A 13,823-nucleotide genomic window follows, 5' to 3' on the forward strand; every position below is an offset into this window, starting at 1 on the left:
CATACCATCCATGGCCCAGGTCACAGCTAGCATCTATCTCACTGTGAGACCTGCACAGAAATTCTGTGCAAAATATGCTCAGACATGTTCCTAGAATCCCTGACAGGTAGCCTGTACGAGCAGGTGAGCGGCAAATTTCTTGTTTGAATAAAGGGTGTTCCTGTAGCTTAAGCCCAGGGTCTCAGTTTTCTAATATTTAAAATGGGGTATGTGGTGAACAGAGAGAATGGATTAGATGGCTTTTAAGGTCAGTTCTGGTTTATGTTAATGGAATAATGTGTTTTAGTAGTGGTTAGTGGGTCAGGGTGTGTGTGTGTGTGTGTATGTGTGTGTGTGTGAATTTGGCAGTAACTGCCTGTCAGACATTCTCACACTTGAAGTCTTGAACTTTAGCATTTGAACATATACTGTCATATTTCATCTTCTAATTATTTCATGTGTGTGTCATCTCTCCAGTTAGACTATCATTCCCCCCAAACAGGGACCTTGTATTCTCAATTTTTATTCAATTTCTCCCTTCCTTTCAATATCTAGCTTGAATGCTAACTTCCCCTGATAGTTTTCCCTCAACCACCCACTTTCCCTGTCCATAGGCAGCTTCCTTTCTGAAATGTTACATTGCATCTTGGTACTACTCTAATTCAGTCATCCTATAGCATTATGTGTCAGAGTTTTTGGTGAAAATTTTCTTTGGAACATTTTTAAGAATAAAATTCAATAAAACCATCCAACATATGAGCAAAGATTGATGGTGTATAAAGCATTTTGAAAGACCCTCTGTGATGAAGCTTCACTTTTCCTCCCTTACTCAGATGACACATTGCTCTTCTACCTGTCTTCAGGTAGCTCTGATACCACTCAGCATCCTGTGACTTCCCGGACCAAAACTCTCCTCCCTACCCATCACTCATTTCCATATATACATAGTCTTCCCAATGTAAACTTAAGCTGTTTGAGGGCAGAGAATGGCTAGCTTTTCTAGTTCTAGTCTTAAGGCTTAACAGTTTCTGGGGCTTAGTAAGTGCTTAATAAGTGCTTTTTCATTCATTCGTTCATTCATTCATTCATTCCATATCCATTGTCTCCTACTTCTCCAATTAGAGAAGCTTATCCTTTAATTTTTTCCTCCCAAGGACCAAGTTTGTTCATTACAATTACTTAACATTCAGTTTCATTGTATTGTTTTTTTCCCCTTATATTCCCACCTACTTGTTTTATAAATTGGGGTTAATACTTTTGGAATTATCTATGTCTTGCCTTCCCTTAAATTTTAGAGAGGTTTTATTGTTGTTGAAGCCCAGAAAGAAATCTTTCTTTTTTAGAATGAAAAAAATATTCCTTTTTATTTTTCTAGAAAATATCACAACAAACTTTTCAAGCTGAGGACTTCTATTTTTTTTAAAAAGTGCTATCTAAAAGGAATGGCGTGAATCACTCTGACTGGTTGCTGCCCTGATTGTGTGACTTCAGGTATTCTACAAATCTCTTTAGCATCTAAACTTGTAGAAGTCCCAGCAACCTGAGTAAGGGCTTCCATGAAGCCAGCTGGTTTTTGCCTCCATTTGCTCCAGACACATTTAAACCTGTTTAGAACTTCCGCCCCACCCCCAGGTTCCCACTCTCTTCTTTCCTCCCCCAACTTTTGGTTAAAATAAAAATGGGTTAGCAAACTGGGGTTTGGGTTACAGGGAGCACAGGGAATTGTGTTCACCAGGCAAAACTTTGTGCAAATATAAACAGGTACAGCACATCTGTGAGTTATTTTCATGTCTCCAGGGGCAAGGGAGAAAAAAAAAACCCAGCCCTTAAGTGAGACCAGAATTCTTCTATATTTTTGCCTTGACAGCTAAGGAAAAAATTTGCCAAAAACCAGAGGCCCCGGAGAGTGTTGGCGTGGGAATGTTGGTTTAGTCAGAGATTTGCCCTGGGCCATTTAAATAAAAACAGGCACTTGAGGGGCAAATGCTTGTAAATGGAGAAGCGATTATTACTGATTGGACCAAGAAAGTATTGTTTTGCAATCTCTTCCTTCTTCTTTTTCTTGACCCCTTCCTAGGCTTTATCATCACAATCAATACTTCACAGATAAATATTTTAAAATCCAAAGACTTTAATGTGGCCATGATCAGGGTCCTCATTTCTCAGTAGAGACATGTGGTTTCTCAAATCTTAGCTTCCCTGTCACTGAAGGATGCTTTAGCCTGAACCACTGAAGGAACTTTTAAGAACATAAATCAAGCCAGCCCCTCATAGATCACTCCAGGCAACTAGGAAAGGATAAAAATATTTCCAGTCGGGGGAGGCAATGTGAAAATGATCAGGGCCAAAACACTACTGTAATGGGATTCCATCACCAGTTCCCAGAAGCTCTACAGGCCCAGAACTGGGCTTGTAAAGGAGTCAGAGGAGTACATGTATTTCATTACAAAAAAAAAAAAACCTCTCCGGATTAGGCACTCTGAATGAGCTGACAATATGAACTGCAGGCCATTCCCACAGTTAAAACAGCAGAGGCAGCTAGCGTTGTGGAATGTAAGTTCTTCAAGGGTAGAGACTGGTTTTCTTTTGTCTCCAGTACCTAATGCAGAGTATTGATTATTAATAAATACTAGACTCAGGAATGTGGAAATATATTTCAGATTTCCTCTCTGTTTGGCCTTGGATAAATAATTTCCCTTATCTGGGCTTCAGTTTCCTTATATGTAAAGTAGGAATAATCATACTATCCTACAGACCTCCCAAGGCTATGGTTGAGGTTCAGATGAGATAATGGATAGGGAAAGGCTGCACAAATGTAAATGATGATGATTATTATTAGGCAGCTGTAGAATGAATTAGAGCCAAACAGAACCAAGTACATTTCAAAGCTTTTTTTTTTTTTTTGCTTTGGGCTTACTGTAGAAAGATGATTCCCATGAAATAGGGGAAGGAAAGGGAGACTGAGGGCTAAGGACTAGGAGCCAACATCCAAAGGCTCTGAGTCTTCTCCTGCTACCCACAACCTCTGTGACTTTGGACAAGTTGTTCTGACCCCTATGGCTTTTGGTTCCCCTAAATGTTGAAGGGGAGTTAGATGACTCATTCTGAAGCCAAATCTAGCTGGCAGGAAATGATGGAAATTTTTTGATGTAATATGGGGAGAAGCTTAAACAAGGTGGGATGTCCACCTCCAGAGAAAGAACAGATGGCATCTGATTGCAGATCAAAGCACACTTTTTAAAAAAAAAACCCTTTCTTTATTTTTCTTATTTTTTGGTCTGTTTTCTTTTGCATCATGGTTAATATGGAAATGTTTTGCATGACTGCACATGTACAATCTATAGCAAATTGCTTGTCTTCTCAAAGGGAGGGAGATAGAGAGAGGAAGATAATTTGGAACTCAAAATCTAAAAAAAAGTGAGTTAAAAATTGTTTTTACATATAATTGAGAAAAAAACAAACAAACAAGGTGGGATATGCTAGTATCTCAGGTCTTCTCTAAGTCCAGAGCTCAGGGTAGAGTGAATGGACTTCTTTGGCCAGAGGATCAATGGCTTTTACCTTAAAGCCCAGGTCTTCATCAGTGCTATTACAGTCAAGTCTATTTCACATTTCAAATACAAAAAGGTATGGTAGTTTTTGTTCTTTTTCTAGTTCCAGATAAGAATAGCAAAACAGAGCAGAAGCTGGTGGCTTTGATAGCTGCCTCCTCTTCACTCCATGCTTATCTGGGACCTTGGGGAAGATCAGTCCAGGAGAATAAAACATTTATTCTACAGTAGGAAGCTACAGTGGTAATGAATTGAAAAGGTGTATTCCTAAAAGCCTACCAGATCTATGCAAATGAGAGAAAGAAAGAAAAGAAAGGAAGGAAGAATGAATGAATGATGAATGAATGAATGAATGAATGAATGAATGAATGAATGCATGCATGCATGAAAAAGCATTTGCTATGTGCCAGGCAACAGGGTAAGCACTGGAAATCAAATACAGAAAGCAAAACAGTCTGTATCCTCAAGAAACTTACCTTCTAATAACAGAAAGACAACTATGAAGGAATGTTGGTTTGGGAGAAGCGTTTTGTCAGCTAAGTCACAGGGATTGTGAATAGAGTCACAAGGCAATTTGTTGACTTATCCTTTGCAGGGATGGGAGCATTGTTCTATGCTGCGGACAGAACTAAAGAAGGGAGAGGTTGACAAATGCTTTTGGGTAGGGAGCACAGGATTTGGACGGTGAAAATGGCCAGGGAATAGTCAGAGAAGAGGCTTTCTCATCCTGCGACAATTGAAGTGAATTAGAACCCTACAAGATGAACTAGAGGATTCCAGTTAAGGACAACCAGAGGATTCTGCCCTGTCACTTTTATGCCTTAAAATGGTATTGTACTTGTCAGGGACTACCCCACAGACTGACTCTTAAGCCCAGTTACAAAGGGAGCTCTAATTCCATCAGATGTCTCAAATAGAAGAAATGAGTATAGTGGAAAGAGCCCTGGAATTGTTACCTCTCATGGCCTCAGTTTCCTCATTTGTAGAATAGAAGTGTTGATGACCTCTAAGATGACCTCTAAATTCCCTTCAATCTCTAATGATCTGTGACTCTAGAACAAAAGTTTTTAATCCAGAGTCTGTGAACTTGTTTTTCAAATTGTTGTGATGTGATACTTTAATAAAATAGGTTTCCTTTGTAATCTTATACATTTTACTGTATTCATTTAGAAATATTATTGTGAGAAGGGTCTATAGGCTTCCTCAGATTGCCAAAGGGGTCCATGACACAAGAAAAGGTTAAAAATTCCTGTTCTAGAAGGATGGATTAGATCAGGTGTGGGGAACCAGCGGACTTGTGGCCACATGTGACCTTCTAGGTCCTCAAGTACAGCCCTTTGATTTCGGCTTCCCCACCTCTGCTCTAAGGTCTCTTCTATCTCTGAAGTTCTATGATTCTGTTTGAAATTGACTCTCTCAGAGTTTATCAACCTACAATCCCATAGCAGACCACCATCCTGCTAAGGTCCTAGTAGCTATGAGCTATTTTCCTGAGAAAGGCCTGCCTCAGAACTCTTTCCCACAGCTGTTTGCTTCACACCTGGCCCTGTTCAGTATGGCTTGAGGATCCAAAGAGGTTACTTTCTGACTCCTGAAAAGGTTACCCCTGTCCCCAGGGCTCTTTCAGCTCCAATAAACAGCCAGAAAAGTTCTCTCTTGGTTGACTTGTTGGGAAGCTGAACTGATATGATTATATCTCTCATCAGGACAGATGGATCACTATTCCTCTCCAAGCATCTGGCCTAGGGACAGTCAGTTTCCTGACTTGGGAAAGGGATTAAAGAAGTAGAATAACTTCTTTATTATGGGAGAATAACAGGATTTCTCAGAAATCTAGACTTAAGTATAGTAAGAGGAGCCCAGAACCCTCATTCCCATTTCTTCACATAGTAAAAATTCTACTTTTCCTTTACTTTGAGAAAGTGGGAAAATTCAGCCATAAAACACTTCCAGAGTATTAGTGATGCTGAAACAGCCATCAGCCTCTTCTTTAGACAAGCTCATAACAGGCAAGAACAGTTAGCAATGGAAAGCAGATTCAGCCAAGATTGATTTTGAATTAAGCAAAGTATATCTTTGACTTCTCCACCTTTTAAGGTTACTTTTCCCCATGACCCAGGCCACCCCCCATTGTAGTTCTATCTGTCATCCACCCCAGGCTGTGTGACATGCCAAAGACTTTCCTCCTTCCCTCATTGCTGAACACAAATGCCCTACCTTAAGGCCAGGTCCATCAAAGCTCTGTTTTCAATAAGGTCACTTCCAATTTAGCATTTAATCCATGTTTATGGGGATTAGTTAACTAGTGGGTCCAATTCAATGAAATTCAACAAGCAGTTATTAAGGGTCTACTTTGTGCTAGGCACAGAGCTAAGGATAAAAAGAAAAAAACATAAACAATAGAGCTTACATATTACTAGGGAAAAGCAATATGTACACAGATGAGTACATAAAACATATCCCTAAAATAAACAGAAGACAATATTTTTGAGCAGGTAAGCATTAACAACTGGGGAATTAGGCCCTTTTTTTTCTTTTTTCTGTTTTGAAGGAGGGAGGATTTGAGCTGAACCTTGAAGGGAGCTAGGAATTCCAAAAGGCAGAGGTGAAGAAGAAGAACATTCCTAGCAGGGAAACAGCCCCTGCACATTCACAGGGCCATGGACATACAGTGTTGCCTACAGAGAGAATGGTAAGTGGGACAATTTGGTTGGAATGTACTACAGAATATGCTAGAGAGAGTAAGTGAAATCAGTCTAGAAAGACAGGTTGCAGCTGTATTGTGAAGAGTTATAAATGACAAATAGAGGCATTTGTATTTGATATTAGAAGCAATAGGGAGGCACTGAAACTTCTTTAGTAGGGGAATGACATGGTCTGACCACACTATGCAATATCGATCAATTGGTATTGATATCAATCAACTAGCAATGTCAATTCCATAAATGTATGGAGGATACTTTAGAGAGAAGAGAGACTGAATGTAGGAAGACCAGTTAGGATGCTATTGTAATTGTCCAGGCAAGAAGTGATCCCGGGGGGCAACTAGGTGGCACAGTGGATAAAGCACCAGCCCTGGAGTCAGGAGGACCTGAGTTCAAATCCAGCCTCAGACACATAACTCTTACTAGCTGTGTGACCCTGGGCAAGTCACTTAACCCCATTGCTTAACCAAAAAAAAAAGTGATCCTGAACTAAGACTGTAGTCATGTGAGTAGTGACAAGGAAGATGCTGGTGTAGAACTGACAAGACGTCTTGACTGAGTGGATGATTCTAACATTGTGAACATGTGTTGATAGTATCTTTAATAGAAACAGGGAAGCTAAGAAAAGAGGTAGGTTTAGGAGAAAATATAATGAATTGTTTTGGAAATGTTGAGTTAAAGATACCTATGGAACATCCAGGTAGAAGTAGATAGCAGGAAAGTGGTGATATGAGGTCTAAGCTCTGAAGAGAGGGGGTTAAGGCTGGGGAGGAAGGATATATACATCTGGGAGTAGTCTTCATTAAGGAGGTATAAAACTGGAAGGACATGAGACTTCACTAAGAGATAGAATTTAGAAAGAGAAGGGAAGGGAATCCAAGACAGAGTGCTGGAGTACACCCATGTATAGGGATTGGGAGCCAGACAATGGTCCAGCAGAGGAGATGGAAGAGGAGCAATTAGGTAGGAGAACCAGGTGATCAGTATCATAAAAATTGAGAGACGAGAGTCTTTTGAGAAGCAACAGGGTAATCAACAGTGTCAAATGTACAGAGAGATTAAGGGGATGAAGACTGAGAAGAGGCCACTGGATTTAGCAATTAAAAAATTGATAATAACCTTGGTGAGAGCAGTTTCAGTGGAGTGGTAGATTTAGAAGCCGTACTGCAAGGGTTTGAGAAATAAGTAGGCTCTATGGAAATGGAAGCAATAAGTGATAGATGCTGTTTTTAGGAGTTTGGCAGTGCAAGGGAAGAAAGATATAGGATGACAGATTGAGGGCCAAGTGAAAGCTTTTTAAAGATGGGGGAAATATGGGCATATTTGTAGTCAATAGACAAGGAACCAAAGAGAGATTAAAGATTAGAAATGGAGAGGATGATTGAAGGGGCAAGCTTCTGGAGGAGACAGAGGAAAGATGAGATCAAGAGCACAAGTAGAGGGACTGGTCTTGGCAAAGAAACCTAGGGACTTTTTGGGAGATAGGACCTTAATTATCAAGTTTGGGACCTCTATTTACCAGATGGTAAGCAGTTAGAAACTGTTGTCCTTCTCTCTGGAAGGACCAACATGGCTATTGGAATAGTAGCCCGACATTAAATTGTCTACCTTATTCATTTCTCCGATAAAGCTAATAACTCTAACCTGACTGAGTTTTTGGATTGGGAACCAAAAGAGTAGGTCCAGACACTAATTTCACTGGGCAACTTGGAGCAAGATATTTTTCTCCCTGGATCACAATTTCCCCAACTGTAAAATATATAAGTTAAACTAGGAAATCTTTAAGTGCCCTTGCAGTCCTGACATTCTGTGATTCTCTATATACATACATAACACCTGCAATTGCATGTGTTAACTTTAGCTTGATTTTACTTTTGTAGTGAAAACTATTTTGAGCCTAAAGGCCATTAACCCAACCAACCTCTATGACCCTTCATGCTCTGCACTAAATTCTTGAGGGTTTTTTGTTTGTTTGTTTGTTTGTTTTAATCTATGTTGCTCCAAAGTATTATTCTTGGATGACATTTAGAACTTCATTGTGATTGTGAACAAATTGAAAATGCCTAGAGTTGAGTCTCTCTGCATCAGGGCCAAAACTTGTGGAAAGGAGGAGTGGGATCTTACTGGTTTTAGTAGGTTATGGAGGGGGCACTGGACAGAATTGGAGAGAGGGAGATCAATCTTCAGAATGTCTTCACCCCAGGGCAGGTACTAGGGAAACCAGTTTTTGCCTAGTTTCTTCCTTCCTTTGTTCTCAGCCTCAAATATAAGGGGAAGGTGAGTGGAGTGGGCTGGTGGGAGATACTCCTAGTAAGTCTGGCCCCAAGTCTGGCCCCTGAGCTTCAGTGGTGCTTTTTCCTAGAGTAGGTGATAGGAGGATAAGGTAAAAAGTATGGACAATCTGAACGTTTCACACACCTGTGGGAGGGTTGACTCTTTTGTCTACGAGAGGTCCTGCCTCAGTAAGAATATACCTTCTGCCTTCATTACATTTGTCAGTGGGACTTTGCATGAGCACATGTGTGAGAGCACACCCACCCACCCACACACCCACCCACACACAGGCCCCCTTTCCTTTAATGAGCGCTGACTGGCTATTTTAACGCCTCCTTGCAATCTTGCTTGCAGCCCCCATCCAAATCCCTTCACCATCTGCCAAACCAATACAACTCCAGATCTTCCCACTAGTTTACAACCTTCCTGGCCCTCCAGCAAGTCCCTACTGAGAGGCCAATCACCATAGCTAATTCATTTTCCTCCCTTGCTTCTCAACAAGCCCCATACCCCAGTTTAGAACTCACCTATCCCCTAAGCAGAAGCAAATGATACTCCTAGAAAACTAGCAGAAATGAGCCTAGAATGGTCCTGTTTCCTTTGGAGGCAGTTCTGTCTGGAGATGCTTGAGAAAGATAGAAACCTGTCTACAAAAACCTATAGATGCTCGGGGATCCTGGAAAAGAGCATTTTCAGGGACTTAGGCAATCTATCTCTGTTCTCTGGCCCTGAATTCTGTTGAAACTTCCAAAAGAAAACCTCCGATTTAAAGTCTGTGCTTCCCTCTCTGCCTAAAGCAAAGACACCCTTACTGTGTCTAGCTGCTGGGTCAAAAACGTAGTTAACAATATTTGCTTCTGTGTGTAGCACAAGCTACCCAGAGCGAGCTGTAGGAAACATAACCTCAAATTGTGGGAGAGGAGGTAAGCTCTTCTACCTTTTCCTAACTTTCTTAACTTCTATCCCCATCTCTTCAAGCATACAACCACCACCCTTTTTCAGGCCCTCATTACCTCTTGCTTAAACTATTACAACAGTATCCCTTCACCGAGTCTTTTACCCTTCTTCTCCAGTCCATTTTCTACATAGCTGTCAAACTGATATTCCTAAGGCTCAGTTCTGACTGTGTTACTTTCCTGCTCAAGAAGTTTCAGTGCTTCCCTTTTGTCTCTAAAAATACAAACTCACACTTGAAGTCCCTCATGGTCTGACTCCAATCTACCTTTCTAGATTGATTTCTTATTACTCCCAATCAGATATTCTACATTCCAGACAAACAGTCCTACTTGTCATTTCCTCTATATAACATTCCATACCCCACCTCAGTGATTTTGCCCTGGTCATTCCCCATTCCTGGAGTGCTCTTCCTTCTCAACGCTACCTCCTTGAATTCATAGCTCCTTTCAAGGCTCAGCTTGAGTGCCACCTTCTATGTGAGGCTTTGCCAGATATACCCAGTTCTTAGCATCTCTCTAACTCAACTTAACTTTGTATTCACATGGCATATATTTCGTATTTCTTTCACAAAACCTTCCTCTGATGCCTCATCATGTCTGAATTCTAGAAGGTTGTTCCTGTGGAGCTTAAGTTCTGGTAGGTTCTACTATGCTGGAAAGGCTTTGAGGATGGTCCTGGCCACAGGTTGAGTCTGCTTCCTGTGTACCAGCCAAGCTAAGTATGGAGGGGCATCTCACCAAAAGGCTGGTTCCTCTGTAATGAATTATTTAACCAGAATAACCTATGAAGCAAAAATAAGTATAAAATGTCCCTGTTTCCTATGTGGCCTTCTTCTGTTTCTGCAGTGATAGTATGAGAGTAGCAGAAAAGGGGCCAGTGGATACTAAGAATCACATAGTTATTAGTTTGCTTATAAACTTGAATTTGGCTCTAGGTACTTATTGTGTTTTAAAGAAATAGATGAAAGTACTTTCAATGTGAGATCCTCATGGACCTAGCAGATAATAACCGGGTGGACATACTATTATAAAGAAAAGAATTGCATCAATCCTGACATTCTCACTGTCTCTACAACCAGAAAAAAGAAGAAAGCTTCAGCTAAGTGGAAGAATGCCTCACATGATCTCCTTGGAAACAAACAAAAGCTTTGACAGAATTGATTCTGTCACCCATACCCCAAAACAATTGAAAAAACCATCATTTCAGGGAGCATTTGTTCATCTTGTATTTCCAAAATAACTATCACCAAGATAACTGTAGCTTATATACCAACATCCTTGTAGGGGATGGAAAATCAGGGAAATTTTACAGAGCTCTTTATGAGACCCTCCAAATTAAACCAACATGCACATTAATATTTAGTGACTTCAATGTAAAGAGAGGAACAAATAAGGATAGTGAGAAATGTATTAGAAAATATAATTCATGAACTGTATTTTCCTCCAATGGGAGGCCAAAGATTTATAGATTACAAAGAAACCTCAAGACTATGTACCATGAAGGGCAGCTAGGTGGCAAAGTAGATAGAGCACCAGCCTTGAAATCAGGAGGACCTGAGTTCAAATCCGGCCTCAGACCAAATACTTGATACTTACTAGCTGTGTGACCCTGGGCAAGTCACTTAACCCCAATTGCCTTAAAAAAAAGGCTATGTACCATGAATCCTTTCTTCAAGAAGAAAATCAATAAGTGCTAGGTATAGCAATCATGGAATAACATCACAAAAATGAAGTTGATCATATTTTAACAGGCAGGAAATGACTTGCTGCTGTGGGAGTCATTCCTGAAACAGCTGTCTGTGTACAGTCAGGACATCAGCTTGTTAGAGAATAGATTGACATTAGTAAAAAGCTAGAAAAAGATTATTGTTGTTGTTGTTGTTCATCTTTCCTTCTCAAGGAGGACCGATGACATCACAAGGGTGATGTCTTGACTTGCGCATGAATTGGAGATAAATGATATTTTGCAGCTGGAGCAAGTCCGTCCTGACCAATTCAAACAAGTTATTGATAAAGAGAAATGAGATATAAACAGAAGAAAAGCTATGGACAATATAGAATAATTTCACATAACAATTTAACCAATAGAAATAAACTTCCATAATGAGGAGATAAAAAGAGCCAAAAAGATCCAACATAGTCAGCAAACAGTTGACTTACTTGCAAAACAGAGAGATATGGCAGTGGAAGGCAGCATCAATCTAAAATATAAATTTATTTGTAAGATCTTTTGGAGAAGGGAAAACTTCCAAAGATAGTGGAGGGAAAATCCAGTTTAAGGAAACTTGGTAAGAGAATCAACTAAACAAAGTCTTCCTAAAAGCACTTAAGCATGAAAATGGGAGGACAACAAATAGGAAAAAAATGGGAAAGATTTGTAAAAGTTCTAACAATGAACTTTTTTTTCACTCTCCAGGACAGTAGAGCTACCACATTTCAACTCTAATATCACAATAAAATATGTATATAATGGTGCTAAAGACAACCAAAAAGGGAAAAGTAGAATGATTATTCCAAGGATACACAAAGGAAATCTATGCTTGAGGCATAGGTGTAAGTATAGTCCAGACCTTGGGTACCAATACACTCTAGGGCAAAGCATTCCCATTGACCTTTCACCTGTGGCATACCAGATTCATGTTCTACCCAGGCCTATGGCTGGAGGAAACACAGTTGTGAAAGCCTTTAAGATCAATTCACATCTGAAGGAGGAGAAAATCCCAATGTCATGGGGAAAAGAAACCTCATTGCAATTTAAAAAGATAACTAAGAGGGCATGAAGAGCTACTGACTTATATACTTCCTTTCCTATTGCTATGAAATTTTAAGAATCATCTACAAAGACATAAAGAATATCTTCAATGAAGGTATTAATCAGCAGCAAGCAGGCAAGTAGACTACGCCTTGACTGTCACACAATTAATAATATTGTGTAGTTGTTTTAAATCTTCATGACCCCATTTAGGATCTTCTTGGCAAAGATACTGGAATAGTTTGCTATTTCCTTCTCTGACTCATATTACAGATGAGAAATTCAGTTAAACCGGGTTAAGTGACTTGCCCAGGATCACATAGCTAGCAAGTGTCTGAGGCTGGATTTGAACACAGGAAGATGAGTTTTCCTGACTCTGGGCCTATCCGCTGTGCCAGGTACTGTGCTAAGCATTTTACAAATACTATCTTCTTTGATCTTCCCCAAAACTCTAGGAAGTAGATGTTATTATTATCCCCATTTTACATTGTGGAAACTGAGGCAAACAGAGGTTAAGTGACATGTACAAGGTAACACATCTACTGCATATCTGAGACCAAATCTGAACTCAGAACTTCCTGACTAGAGGCATGGGACTCTAACTACTGCCCCATCTAGCTGGCTTAATTGGCTAAAAGATGTAGAGAGTCTAAGATCCTACTGTAGTTATGGTTTAATGATTTTTAAAAAACCATTTAATTTGGCACTACAAAATAGCATCTTAAAAAGGCTCTTCCAATAAGGTATCTTCCATCCATAGATCAAAATCGTTTTAAATAACTTGAAAGATCTACAAGAAATAACCTTGTTCTGAACCCCTTCAATCATATCAGACAAGTCACAAAATTGATAAATAAAATCTCATCAGAAGTGTGTACCACTGTCTTGGAGGACATCTAACTGAAACTTTCAGTTGAAGAGGGATTACCTAAGGAACCCTTTTGTGTACTGTCTTCTCCCATTTCATTGTAAACTCCTTTAAGTCAAGGACTGTCTTTGTCTTATTTGTATGTCTAATGCTTAGCCCCGTGCCTGGCATATAGGCACTTCATAAATGTTTATTGACAATGGATGAAGAATGGTCACTTCCTCTCCCATGCTACTATTTGTAGATTATATTATGCAGATTGTAGCAAGCACTGGAACATTGTAGAGCCTCCTGGAAGAGATTTGTAACCATTCCAAAGAGTTTGGTGTAACCATTTACAAAGAAAAACCAAGTATATAAAAAACGTCAATTGTACAAATGATGCCATACAGCTAGACAGAAACCAATAGGGCTTATTTGTCAGTATACACACACACACACATATATATACACATACACATATGTGTACATGTATGTGTATATATGTATACAGACATACGTACATGTATGTATACACACACATATACACACACATATGTGTACATGTATGTGTATATATGTATACATACATATATACACATACACATATGTGTACATGTATGTGTATATATGTATACATACATACATACATACATACATACATACATACATACATACATGCTGCTCATCTTTGATAACACAAATTGACAATGAGTTGGGCCCAGCGCTGAACAGGGAAATGCAACAGGCTGGATTGTC

Source organism: Phascolarctos cinereus, unplaced genomic scaffold (assembly GCF_003287225.1).
Source record: "Phascolarctos cinereus isolate Bilbo 61053 unplaced genomic scaffold, phaCin_HiC Scaffold_2;HRSCAF=192, whole genome shotgun sequence".
Classification (NCBI taxonomy): domain Eukaryota; kingdom Metazoa; phylum Chordata; class Mammalia; order Diprotodontia; family Phascolarctidae; genus Phascolarctos; species Phascolarctos cinereus.